A 14,035-nucleotide genomic window follows, 5' to 3' on the forward strand; every position below is an offset into this window, starting at 1 on the left:
TGCAGTAGGATGTTTATTGATTGATTGGCTGAAGAAACTTGGCCTGTAGTTGAAGACATCACTTCAGAACAGAATATAGAGCAGAAGGGAAAGCAGAAAGGGTTTCTTTGCTGTCATGCTGGGACAAAGGGTGCTGCTACCCAGCTTTCCCCCATGCCTGGAATGCTCTTCCTCCTCTGCTCTAACCACTGACCTCTGTGGCTTCCTTTAAGTCCCAACTAAAATCCCACCTTCTAAAGGACGTTTTCCCAAGTCCCTTTTAATTCTAGTGCCTTACCTCTGTTTTTTTTTTAAAATTTATCCTGTATATAACTTGCTTTGTATATATTTGTTTGCATATTGTTCTCCCCATTAGATTATAAACTCCTTGAGGGCAGGGGACTGTCCCTTTTTGTATCCCTAGGACTTAGCACAGTGCCTGGTATATAGTAGACATTTAGTAAATGTTTATTTGTTGATTGATATTAATGCCAAACAGTGGATACACCTTATTGGGAAAGCCCACTGAAGTACAGAACTCTTGAGCTCGAGAAATCTAACAGTGTCGGCCTCCGCAGTAGCTGGGATTACAGGTATACACTATCACCCCTAGCATGTTAATTAACTCTTCACAAAAATTATTGATATCTTTTGTCTTTTCATTGCATTTATTTCCAAGTATTTAGTGAATTGGCTTTTTCTGTCTCTCTCTTTTCTCTTTCTTTTGTTTCTTTCTGTCTCTCTCTCTCAGGTGGACCTGATATAGCATCAGTGTGGTAGCTCGCAATGAGGAACTCTCTCTGCCAAAGCAGATCAGCACCTTTTCTAAGATTTACAGGCTTAGAGAGTTGAGTAGGACACAGAGACGTTAGCAGGGAGGGAGAGAAAGAATCAAGCATTCATTCATCACTAACTACGTGTCAGGCATTGTGCTAAAGGGTTTACAAATATTATCTCATTTGATTCTCATGACAACGCTGAGAGGTAGGTGCTCTTATTATCTCCATTTTATAGTTAAGGAAACTGAGGCATACAGAAGTTAAGCAACTTGCCCAGGGTCACACAGCTAGAAAGCATTTGAGGCTGAATTTGAACTCTAATCTTTCTGACTGTAAGCCCAGTATGGCACCACTTAGCAGCTTCTAGGTTAAGAGACTTGCTTAGGGTCACATAGCCAGTGTCTGTCAGAAGTAGGCTTTGAACCTATGTCTTTCTGACTTGAAACCAGATCTCTATCCCTCAGGGGTGGAGAACCTGCAGCCTTCAGGCCACATGTGGCCCTCTAGGTCCTCAAGTGTGGCCCTTTGACTGAATTCAAACTTTACAGAACAAATCCCTTAATAAAAGGATTTGTTCTGTAAAACTTGGACTTAGTCAAAAGGCTGCACCCAAGGACCTAGAAGGCCACATGTAGCCTTGAGGCCACAGGTTATTTTCACCTGCACCATACTGCCTCTTTAATTCTCTCTTATGGGTCAGCTGGGTGAAAAAGTGGACAGAATGCCAGGCCTGGAGTCAGGAAGACCTGAATTCAAATCTAGCCTCAGACACTTATTAGCTGTGTGACCCTGAAAAAGTCACTTAATCCTGTTTGCCTCAGTTTCCTCATCTGTAAAATGAGATGGAGAAAGAAATGGCAAACCACTTTAGTATCTTTGCCAAGAAAATCCCAAATGGAATCATAAAGAGACATGACTGGAATGCCTGAAGAACAACAAAAATTCTTTCTTAATTAGTTATTTAAAGTGCTTGCATTTGTGTTTTATTTAGGAATGAGTGAATGAAAATGACTAGGCTTTCAGATAATCATAGGAAATCATAGATTTTAGGGTTGAAAGGGACCATGGAAAGCATCTCTTCTAATCCCATTATTTAATGGGTGAAGAAGCTGATGTCTAGGGAAGGAAGTGACCTCTCCAAGACCACAAAGGAGAATAAATAACAGAGCATGTGGGATTTGGACCCCAAGTCCTTTTGGCTTCCAAATGCTGGTCCTCTTATACTACCTCCCTCTGACTCTCCACAAGGGCCACACTCATCATCTCTGGGGGCTCAGTTTTCATATTTGTTAAATGAGGACTAAATAGAGTCTGTGATCTTTTAAGATCTCTTCAAGCTCCAAAATTTCATGACTCTGCAAGTCTATTTTGAAAGGAAAAGGCCCCAACCCCCAGTCCCAAAATAAGTGATTTTAGTGGTTTGGTGGTTTGGTGCCTAGAATTGGAGTAATCAGTCGTGTTAAGTGAGTCATTATTTTGATTGATTTCTTATTGACAGAATCATGGATTTTGAGAGTTTGAAGGAATCTCTGTGACCATCTAATACAATTAATCTCCCAAAGGAAGCCACTAAAACATACCTGCCAAGTGATTATTCAACATTTTCTTGAAGCTCTCCAGTGAGGAATAACTCTCTACCTCCCAAAACATCTCATTTCATTCATGGATTGTGCTGATTATTAGCCAGTTTTCCTTTTACATCAAGCCTAAATTTGTTTCCTTGCAGCTTCCATTCATTGCTCCTATTTATGCCTTTTGGGGTCAGATGGAATGAGTCTAATCTCTTTTCCATCAAATACTTGAAGACAATTTTCTTATCCTGATCTTCTCTTCTTCAGGCTCAATATTCCCATTTCCCTTCAAACAGTCCTTATTTGGCACGGACTAAAAGTCATTCGATCTCCTGATTACCCAGCTCCAGACACTCCATAATCATCAAGGGACTTCCTAAACTATGGTACCCAGAACTAAACACAATACACCAGTTATAGTCTAACCAAATCTGAATAGAGAGGGACCGACTCCTTCCTTCTGGAAGCAATGTCTTTGTTAGTACAGCCCAAAATTGCACTAGCTCTTTGGGCTGCCATATTGCAATGCTGACTCATCTTGAGCTTAGAGCCCACAAAAATTTCCACATCTTTTTCAAACAATTCTCTAACCATGGCTTCCCCATCTCATACTTGCCAAGTTTCTTTCCCCAACCCTCCCCTACCCAATTTTAGGTGCTCTTATTTCTTACATAATGAAGTAGTGACTGTAAATGATGGGCAACTCTATAAAGAGAATTTGTGGCTAGATGAAAACCGTGTTTAATTCCAAGCAACTAGTCTATTTCTCCAGCTTCAAAACTTATTTTTATCTCAATTTTTTTAGTTTTTTGAAAGGTTCCCTCCCAAAAAAAGGGAAAACAATACTTTTTTTTTGTTCCTCAAAGATATTTCTGTTGCTAAAACAGTGAAGATGTACAAAAGAAATCTGGACCAAGATGTTTCATTCGCAGCACTGTGTAGGCACAGCCTTCCTGTGGTTGGGTATGTACTGTGGATTTTTTTGATGTAAATGCTAAATTAAGAAAAATTAAAAACCAATGCATATGTTTTGTCAGTATTTTGGGATATTGGATAGTTCTTCATATTCCCTTTCATATTCACATTTATTTATTTAAGTTCCTTTAAGTTCACTATTAAATTCTCAGGCTATTAAACAATACCAAGCATCAAATAAAACACATCTGTCCCGTCTGGGAAGATGCACGGGACTCTTGGGTTACTTGTTGATTTACCGTTTGTTCAATTGTGTGACTACATACATATTTTATTTAATCAACAGATTTAAATTGAAAGGAGGAGTGCTTAGATACTCTAACCTAATGTGAGCATGAGAATCCAATTTGTTTTATGATCCCTCCATTTGTGGAAAACTGTAGTTTTGCTTATATGTTATTGTGGCTACAAGTTTTAGTGCTATGTCAGCAATGGAAAAAAAAAGTCATCGGCCGCTGAGAACTTCTTGTTAAAATCAGATTGCATAAGCGCACAGCAGCGTGCTACATAATGAGACAATTTACAACCAGCATGATAACGGCTTTGTTTGTTGGAAAGAAGAGATAGCGAGATCTGTAGAGCTGCACCTGCAGTCCAGCCATAATTTCTGTGTGGCTACGACAGAAAATGTGAATCATGGATTATTACAGATTTTTTTTTGAGCACAACATGCACTTTCCATTATTTATTACAATTCCTAGAGGACTTAGTCGAGGTTTGAGTAAGTGTACTCACATGGTTTGAGATAGATATATGTTCCCGTGCACCCAGATGTGTATATAGAGATACACATACACACATATGTTATATATACGCACACATTCTGCATGTAATTTATGGAAAAGAAAATAAATAACCTCGATGTTTAAAGCCATGCAAAACACTAGAAGTCAGACAAAGGGAACTTTTACATCTGCAGGTTAAACCCAAGACTAAGGTCCTGGTAGGACTATCAAAAACTGTGGCCCCAGTTTTTAAGGGGAAACCTCAATTTGGTTCATGAGCTGTAGTCAAAGGCCAAGCTTCCCCCTCCTGTGCACATACACAGTGGGCCCATTTTTCATTGTCCTCTGGGCCCTGCTGAACTGCCCCAAACCTGGAGCTTCCTTTGATGTCACTGGAGTTGTGTGAAACAAAATGGGGCCCTCTCTCTGCCCTTTCCTATTATCATTACAAACCATTTATAACCTCGATCCTCCCTGTGTCTAAGCTACTCCCTGTTGTAAATTAAGCACCTTTGGAAGCTGTATTAGCTTGCAGGCCACCAGGGTATCATTTATTAAATACTTGTAGTTCAGTCTTTTTGATTTTCAGTAAATGTTTCTGCAAGGGCAGCTGTGGACAGTGGGCCAGCCTTGGAGTCAGGAAGTCCAGCTTTTGACATATACTGGCTGGGAGACCCCTGGGCAAGTCACTTAAACTCGCGATGCCCCTACATAACCTGAAGACTTGAAGTTTGCAGAACAGCTGCTAATAGTTTCCTTTCACTGATGAAATCACTGGTTCGTACGAAAAAGAAAACTGGTTTACAAAATTTGGGAAAAATCTTGGAAGCAGGTAAAACTTATCTTCTATCTCCAGACTTCCTATTCTGAACACACTGGAACTCTTCTCTGATATCTTCAGTAAAGGAGCTCATCAGGTCATTTACACTGAGGCATACATGATTCATTAGGCTTAAAGTAGGGTGGTGTAGTAAAAAGAAGGCTAGACTGGGAAGCCAGAGGACCTGAATCTGAAGCTGGACTTTGCTGCTTTTGCCACCTGTGTGATCTTGGGCAGGTCACAAAGTTTCCAGACTCTGGTTTCTGAACCTGGGGTTGGGCTGGAAAATAGATGATCTATAAGGTTCTTCATAGCTCTAAATTTAAAAATGTCACCTCTTCCGGGGATATCTGGACAACAGCAAGGTTTTGATTCAAAGAATGGAATTCTAAGTGTAAAATTGAATATCAGTCAATGGAGGTGTTACAGGGTTTTTCTTTTTCTTTTCTTTTTTTTTCTTTTTTCTTTTTTTGTTACTGGGTTGGTCTAGTGCCTAGGAAATCACATAGGGTGGTTTACTGCTTCATTTAGATGAAAGACAGGCCCAACCCCATAAAAGGTTACTGGAAAAAGCTACTTTAAAACAAAGGAATAACTGAAGTTTTGGGAAAATTTGACACCTTATGTGGATTGTTGTTTTAGAGAAATATGTTGGAATAGATTCTATCACTCCTGGCTTTGGCAGGCATGACAATGAATGTTTCCAAGCCATAGAGGAGACCACTTTCTTGAGATGGCTTGCATGAATAGTTGTGGCTGTTCTCTGAAGCCCGTTCAAGTTTTATACAGTTCTCTTAAGTTGTAAAAGGGGAGTGGGATTCTACAAAGTCTGACGATTATCTCTTGGTAACTATGTTCCATCGACCCGTGAAACTACCTCCTATTAAGCTTGTTACACAAACACATGTATTAACAACGTCACTCTCATTACTGACTTGTGATCAGCTGGTGGTTTACTGGGACTTGTAGAGCTGTATACTTTGTACTTGCCCATGTGTGACCTGGGCTTGTTTGGGTGTGCCCAGTTTTCCTAAAATGGCAGTACTATTGTTGCCTACCACATGGAGCATGAAAGGGGGAGGGGGCAGCCAGAGAAAGTGCTTTCCCTCTCACTGGCTCAGTTCATGGCAACCATACTGTGGGTAAAGTGTGTTTTTTAACCCTCTGGACACAACAGAAAAGAGAGTGTAAGAAAAAACAGTAGCCAGAAGGCATGAAGGAGATTTCGGATTTGGAACTAGAACCGTGTGCTCTGTAGGAACTGAGCTAAATTATGAACCTATAGTTTAGGACCTATAAAACCAATCTATCTATTTAGAACTTATAGAACCCTCCCCAGAAGCTGAGGTGGTATGGCGGGGAGGCAGTTGGGAGGGAGGGGATTAAGCCTTTCACTTCTTGTTGGGGAATAATTTTGTATATTTGTGATTATACCTTCTGTAGTAAATATTTCTTTGTAAAAGCTAATCTGACTGTTGGCGGCTAAATGGAGTTGGGGTGCAAGGGACTCTCCTACCATTGAAGGAATACCATCAGTTGGAGTTGGAGCCACTGACAGAGAGTCCAGACGCCCCTGATTCCTTTAAGGGTAACAGACAACCCTAGGGGAGATGTAACATACCTGGCCTTAAGGCCTTAAAGGTAGCTAGTGTTAACGCCAGTTTTCCCACCACTGGTTTGCTTTTCTTTTAAAAATTTCAGTCAGCATGCTCTATGACTACTTTAAATTTTTATTGTCTTTTTTTTTTAACATTAGAGTCATTTCTTGATTTTTTTCCCCTAGCTTCATCCAAAGTCCTCTCCCCTTTATTAAAGCAAAACAGTTAAGACCAAGTAACAACCAAATGCTTGTATTTTGAGAGTGTACTAATGTTCAATTTCTGTAGTTTTGTACCTCTCTACCTAGAAGAAATTGAGGTTTATTGTTTGTTTTCTGGGACCAAGATTGATAATTGCAGTGAATTTGACTTTAGCTGCCCTTTAATGTTGTTTTCATTTATATTATTGTAATCATTCTGAATATTATTCTCTTGGTTCTGGTTCTGCTTATTTTGCTCTGTATCCATTCATACAAGTCTTCCCATGACTCTTTATATTCTTCCCTTCCCTTCCCCCTCTTCCTCTCTTCTTTTCTCTCCCTGCCCCTCTCTGCCATACTAATATCAAACCTAGTTCAGATACCCAATTGTCCTAGCTTTTCTGTGGCTCAGACTTCCTGAGCTTAGACCTACTTCTTCCCAGTAGGTGAGATTACAGGTAAGTGCCATCATGCCTAGCTATATTTATTGCTTCTTACAACACAGTGATATTCCATTACATTAATGTATCATAGTTTCTTCAGCCATTCTCTAATTTTTGGTTGTCTACTTTATTGTTTGTCTTTTGCTACCACAAGGAATGCTGATGATGATAATCTGAATACATATATAAAATATATTTGTTACATGTAATATATATTTGTAATATCTATACATATACACACACAGAGATATATTTAGGACCTTTCTAACTTTAACTACCTTTGTAGTGGTCTGTTTTTAATTTGTCCATAGTTATGTGGTATGGAATACATATATTAGTAAAATACCATTAAGAAGTAGATTTTGTGTGGCAGCAAAGAAATGATGGAATGCCTTCCAAAAGGCAATGGAAATTATTTTTGAATTATCCACTACACTATATTGTGAATTTTGCGTATTTCCTCTATATTGGTACAGATAATTGAACTTTGTATGAGGTTTTACTTTTCAAAATTCTCATATTCAGTGATAATACCCACCATTTACATGGAACTTGAATATTCACAGAGTGCTCCATGGATGTTATCTCCTTTGAACTCCTCAATAACTCTGGGAAATAGATATACCAGAGGCATTATTTCCCCCTTTATACAGATGAGGAAGCTGAGGTTCAGAGAAGTGAAGATATTTGCTCAAGGTCACACAGTAAGTGTCAGAGGTGGGATTTGAACTGAGTTCCTCCAGACTCCAAGTCAAGCATGTTGTCAGCTCCAGTTGTCACACTGCAACTTTCTGTTTTGCCATTTCCTGAAGGTTTCTGTAGCAGTCATCATTAAGAAGGACTGTGGTACAACGGGGAAAAAAAGCAGTGTGTTTTGCAGTCAGAGTAACTGAGTTCAGTTCCTACCTGTCATTTACCACCTATGTGACCTTGGGCAAGTCCCTTCACTTCTGTGTTCTTCAGTTTGTTCATCATCTGTACAATGAAGGGTTAGACCAGATGGTCTCTCTTTTATATCTAGGTCTTTGGTTCTGTAATCCTTAGTGGATCAGCAGGCCGAAAAGAATTAATTGTTAGATACTAGAGAGGTAGCATAGGGTAGTCTAAATCTGGCACTAATTAACTTTGATTGAGTCTCTTAACCTTATTCTTATTTTTTATCATCTGTAAAATCAGAGGTGGTATCTAAAGAAGTCTTCCACCCTCTTAAGTTCTAAGTAGAGGATGAAGGCACCAATCATTTGTATTAGGAAATTTTTTGAGGGGTTCTTTTTACTTCTTACCCTGTGTAGATGGTTCATAAAGAACATGCCCCTTAGGAAAACTGGTGAGTCTATAATGCTTCATATCCTCACACCCTAGCTCTCCTTGGCTTGCTTTCTGTGTTTGGTTTGAAAATGAGCTCCGTAGTCTTACAGTACTTCTTTGATTTACTGCCAGTATTTACTGGAGCAAATTGAAGAGAGAGTTCAGGCTACAGTACAGTAAAGAATGACAAATTACAAAAATATAGTGGATTTTCCAACCAATTCATTGAGTCCAAATCACCCTTTTAATGGTAGGGGGGGTTCTACAAGTGTCACCTCCCCACTCCTGATGGGGCAAAACCAATGAGACCATACTTTCTACTTCAGTAGGCCTTTTAGGCCCATCCTGCTTTCAATTCATTACCCTACGAGGCTTCTGAGACCTCCAAAATAGTCCAGACATGGACTAGACTGAGATGGGGGTGGGGCTGGTTTCATGAGGTTCCTGTTGGTGTATGCTCCTGGGTAGGGAGAATGTGAGGATGGTTGATAGGGTCCTGAAATGATAAACTCCTGTGTAAAAAAAAATTGCAGAATAATTTATTCAAGAGCTGGATGGCAAGCCTGGCCATGATTTGGATTTCTCTAACTGTACTTCAAGTGTTATGGGTCAGAAAAGCATAAAGCATGTTTTGCCCAGCACTTTTTCCTTATAATTCTTAAGCTCATGTGTATTTTAATGGAAATTTAATCGTATGTTTCTGATTTATTTACACTTAACTCATCAAAATGTTGTTTTGCAAGAGTGATTCAAGGTCCAAGAAGCCTTTTGAGTTTTTATTTTTTTATAAGCTTTTTAAGGACCTTTTTCTTATAAACAGGAAACCATGTATCACTGAGAGCAAACAAACTTGAACCCCAAAAGGTTCAAGTTTGGTTTGAAACTCAGAAGCCCTGAACAAGGGGAGTGCCCCAAGCATGGTGCATTGGACTTCCTCATCTACTTTGTCTATAGTCTGTTGGAGGGAAACATGTGAATTTTAGTAAAGCATTATCTATTCTTCTGAAAACAGCAAATAACCTGAAATGTTACAACCAAATGGAAAATTTTATAGCGATTTAAAACATATCACTTGCTTTTTGACACATTTCTTAATTTTTTTCTGAATAAAAATTTAGTTAACTGCAAAACCACATTGTAAGCAGAGATTTCATTTCATGTTAAGTCGCTTAGTAGCATTAAGGTGATAAGGAAAAAATACTGCACAAATAAAGAGGGTCATTTATAAAGTATACTGATGATGCATGCATTCTGGCCATTCTGAATGACTGTCTACACAGGCTATGTCTGCACAAACAAAGCAAAGTACATAGTTGATAGATTTAAAAAAAAAGCCCTTAATTGTATATAACCTTTTTCTTCTTAAGGAATAAGAGAATTATCAGAGATTTCAGGTAAAACAAAAACCCAGACGTTGAAGAAAAATACTTTTAGTGAATCTACATTATTTGAATTGATTCTTTACCTAGATGAGGGCCCAAGTTTCATCATAGCTCACAATTTTATAATACTGTTTTCTCATTTGATCCTCATAACAGATCTGTGAGGGAGGTGCTATTATCACCCTCATTTTATAGAGGAAGAAATTGAGGCTAATGAGGTTAAGTAACTTGCCCAGGTTAGCTAGTTAATGTCTACAAAGGGGTTTGAACTAGGTTCTTCCTTTCTATGAACATCGGTTGTGTCAACATTCTTCATTGTTCCTAATAAAGTCAACCAGTTAGGGGTCTGGTTGCTTGTTTTCTGCCAACATAATGGTTACATACAGATTTGCTAGCAAACGGTTGATGTAATATACTTGTTAAGAAGTTGGCTGGTTTGACCATTGAACTGTCAGTTGATTGCTCATTATTGGATAATTATGATGACCAAGAAACCCAACTTATCTAAAAACAGTTGATTCAGTGATGTCAGAGAGCCATAGTTATGAAATAAAGGCAGTGAGTTGGATATAGGATGGAAAAATTTCCATTATGATTCTCCAGGAGAAAACCCTTGGGATTGTTTCCAAGTAAAATGTAAACTCTCAATGGGATGCATGCTCTTCTGGTAGAATATACACTCCTTGAGGGCAGTTTTTTGCTTTTGTCTTTGTGTGCCCAGTGCTTGGTATAGAGCAGGCATTTAATGAAAGCTGATTGTGCTTCGTGATGTGTTCTCATGGAGCTTACATTCTACTGGGCACACACAATATGTACATAGAGAAGTATGCATAAAGTATTTTAAGATAGAGTGTTAAAGATTGTATCAGGAAAGGCTTCCTACAGGAGGTGGCACCTGGCGAATGTCTTGAAGTATGCTAAGGTTTTCAAGTGGGTGACACATACACACACGTATATATACAATTCAACAATTGTATGTATATAGCAGACAACAACAGAACTAAAATTTGGACCTTGCCTTAAATCTCATTTCTAGAACAAATGGCTTAATGTTTGTTGAATTGTTATCTACACAGAAAGCTTTCAGTAAAAATTTGGGGCATAAGTTAATTTTAGACTCTTTAAAAAATGTGAGTTAGAAATCTTAATGTTCTCTTATAAACTCCAAGAGATACAGAGATAGGTCTATCTAAATGTTGTATCAACTATTATAGTCTAACATAGAGGCATATATGCATTAGGTGCTTGGTAAATGTTTTTTGTTGAATTGAATTGGAAAAAAAAGATGCTTGTTGAGCTGGGTTGAATTGAAGATGACTTGTTTTCAGACACTATTTTTTTTTTGGCTAGGCAATGGGGTTAAGTGACTTGTCCAGGGTCACACAGTTAGTGAGTATTTGTGTGTCTTGTTTTCAAGTACTGAAAAAAATAATTAAACTTTGGGACTATACTTTGAAGGTTTTTACTGCAGGACAGGTCTTCCTAGATCTCTACTGTCTGTCTCATTTATATAGAGCAGAAATAGCATTTCAGGCTCCTGGACTTCGGTTGGTTGAGGTCTAACTTGATAGCAGTTGATAGCAGTTGTATAGACTTCGCCTCAGGGCAGATGTGAAGAAATCTCATCCAGATCATACTTTTAGCAGTTCTTTATTACCTACATGGAATTAGATATAGAAAAACCTACTGAAAGGTTGGAAGAGTGCAGGCGATATTTTCAATAACATCACACATATGCATAAGAAGTTTGGTTTAGCATTAACATTTTACTGTGGCACAAAATAAATAACTGAAGGAAGCACCTTTTGGAGCAATAAGTGGCGTCTTTTTAATGAGCCACAAAAATAAATTCATAAATGATATAATTGTAGCCAATGAAGCAATTGGCTGAGAGCCGCCAAAGGTTGACATCCTTTTCCGGCTGTGAGGAGTAACTCCCTATCAGGTCTGCTTAGAGGAGCCGTAAAGAGAAACTGGGTGATGAAACACTACAAAAATAATTGTGCATCCTGTGTCAGATGCCCGTTCGCCATCCGCTTTGGGTAAACCTCCTCAAGGCAGGATGAAGCCAGGTAACAAGGAATCAAAGGGTAAGTGGTTTTTGCCAAGTGGGGACCCAGAGCCAACTGGCAGTGAGAGGACCTTGTGGGAGTAGACCCAGATTTGAAGGGTGAAAGCCAACGGAAAAACAAAGATTGCACCAACCTTAGAAATCGGCACTTAGTGGCCTCACCAAGCAAGCCATGGGGGAATTCAAACAAGCAGGGAGGGGGAGAGGATTTTATAGACCCGGTGCAGGGTGCTGGCTGTTCCGGGGCTTCTGCAGATGCCCACGGATGTGTCATTGGGGTTGATTATAGCTTTTGGGAAAAGGTAGAGTTGTGTTGGTTTGACCTGGTTAAGTTGACTTTTTATGTGGTAGGTCAAACTTCTTTTTTGTGATCATTTAGCAAACTGAATTCAAATGTGTTCTGCGTGTACTGATAATACATTTACTGTCACCTTACATATTGTTGAATTATCTTGAATCATTGTCTTAATTTAATATTCACTGTCCCCCATGAGCTGAAGTATAAATCCTTAGAATCATTTAGACTTAGAATGGAAAGGGACTTTAGAGAACATTTAGTTCAATCTAGGAAGATAAACTAACTTGCCCAATAATGCCCAACATAATGGGTGGAAACATGCTCAGGATTTGAACCTATGTCTTCTTTTTCTTTTTCTTCTTCTTTTTCTTTTTGGCTAGGCAATGGGGCTAAGTGACTTGCTCAGGGTCACACAACTGGTAAGTGTCAAGTGTCTGGTCTGAGACCAGATTTGAACTCAGGTCCTCCTGCCTCCAGGGCTGATGCTCTATCCACTGTGCCACCTAGCTGCCCCCAAAATTGTTTTTTTTTTTGGGGGGGAGCTAGGCAATGGAGTTAAGTGACTTGCCCAGCTAGTAAGTATCAAGTGTCTGAGACTGGATTTGAACTCAGGTCCTCCTGACTTCAGAGCCTGAGCTCTATTCACTGACCCACCTAGCTGCCCAAACCTATGCCTTCTTCCTCCAAATTTTGGGGAGAAGTCCTTGTTTTCTAGAAGCTTAAACTCTAAGGGAGCACAAAAATATGTCATGCATACAAATGCATATATGTGACCCTGAGTAAGGGTCCTTCCTTGGCCTCAGTTTCCTTATTTGTCAACAAGGGCCTTGGGGCTCAGTCTATGATACTATAGGCTGATCATTTTTCAAGGTTTAATTCATATTTTGTTTTTCTTTTATTCTTACAAAATTCGATAGACTTGCTACAGATCTCAGGGGAAAGGAGAATTTCTAAAGAAGCTTGGAAGAAGTTTGAATTCTTTTGGTTAAAATGCTAGTTTAGGATTTTTACCCAGTAATTAATTGATTTACCATTAGTTCTACTCTGCTGGTATACTACATGATGAGAATTATTCTACATTCTTTCGTCCAAAAAACAGAAAGCAAAAGTAAAAGCAGAAACAAACTCTAACAAGTAAAAACAAGGAAAATCAGCAAGAAAATAATTTTACCAAAAAACCTCCCTAGCCCAAACAGAACCCAAACACCCATCACAATTTTATTTCATCTTTAAAGTGGCCTTTCTTGAGAGATCCAAATGACTTGGACATAGAGATATTTTCCTGGAAAACACTTGCTTTGTTCTTTGTGGCATAGACCATTGCTGTTAAAGAGACTTTCAGCTTAACATATAATTAATAGTTTGGCATTTCCCAAAGGCTTTTTCTTGGACCCTTTCTGTATCTGTTTTGTATTACAGAGCTCCCTTGCTAAATATTTCCAGATCATATAGATTTAGATAAGACAAGTTCCAGAACTTAGAGTATTTTTTATTTTGACATTTACAGTATTTATTAGTGTAATGAAAATAATACTTTGACAAGTTCCCAGGTAATAAATGGTAATATTCTCAACCTCTGGGTAGTTTAGAGTAATTTTCAGTGGTTGGTGACCACTAGATATCTGACTGCTCTTCCTTCAGATATGTTTGTGAGTTCCATATACCTTGGCACAGGCCCTTTTTGAATGCTTTCCTAAGATATTAATTGTATTTGCTCAAATCCCTCTGGGTGGCCAGCAAGCCTGAGGATATCTTGTTCTTTCATCTATGCAAGAACTAAATACGCAGGAAAGGATGAACTAGGGAACTGGGGTAAGTTACATTCTTCTCTGCTCATGTGCACACTGAGCTCACATCCAGTGTGTGCTCCAAGTGTGGACTTCTTT

The sequence above is a fragment of the Phascolarctos cinereus genome, unplaced genomic scaffold (assembly GCF_003287225.1).
Source record: "Phascolarctos cinereus isolate Bilbo 61053 unplaced genomic scaffold, phaCin_HiC Scaffold_4;HRSCAF=312, whole genome shotgun sequence".
Classification (NCBI taxonomy): domain Eukaryota; kingdom Metazoa; phylum Chordata; class Mammalia; order Diprotodontia; family Phascolarctidae; genus Phascolarctos; species Phascolarctos cinereus.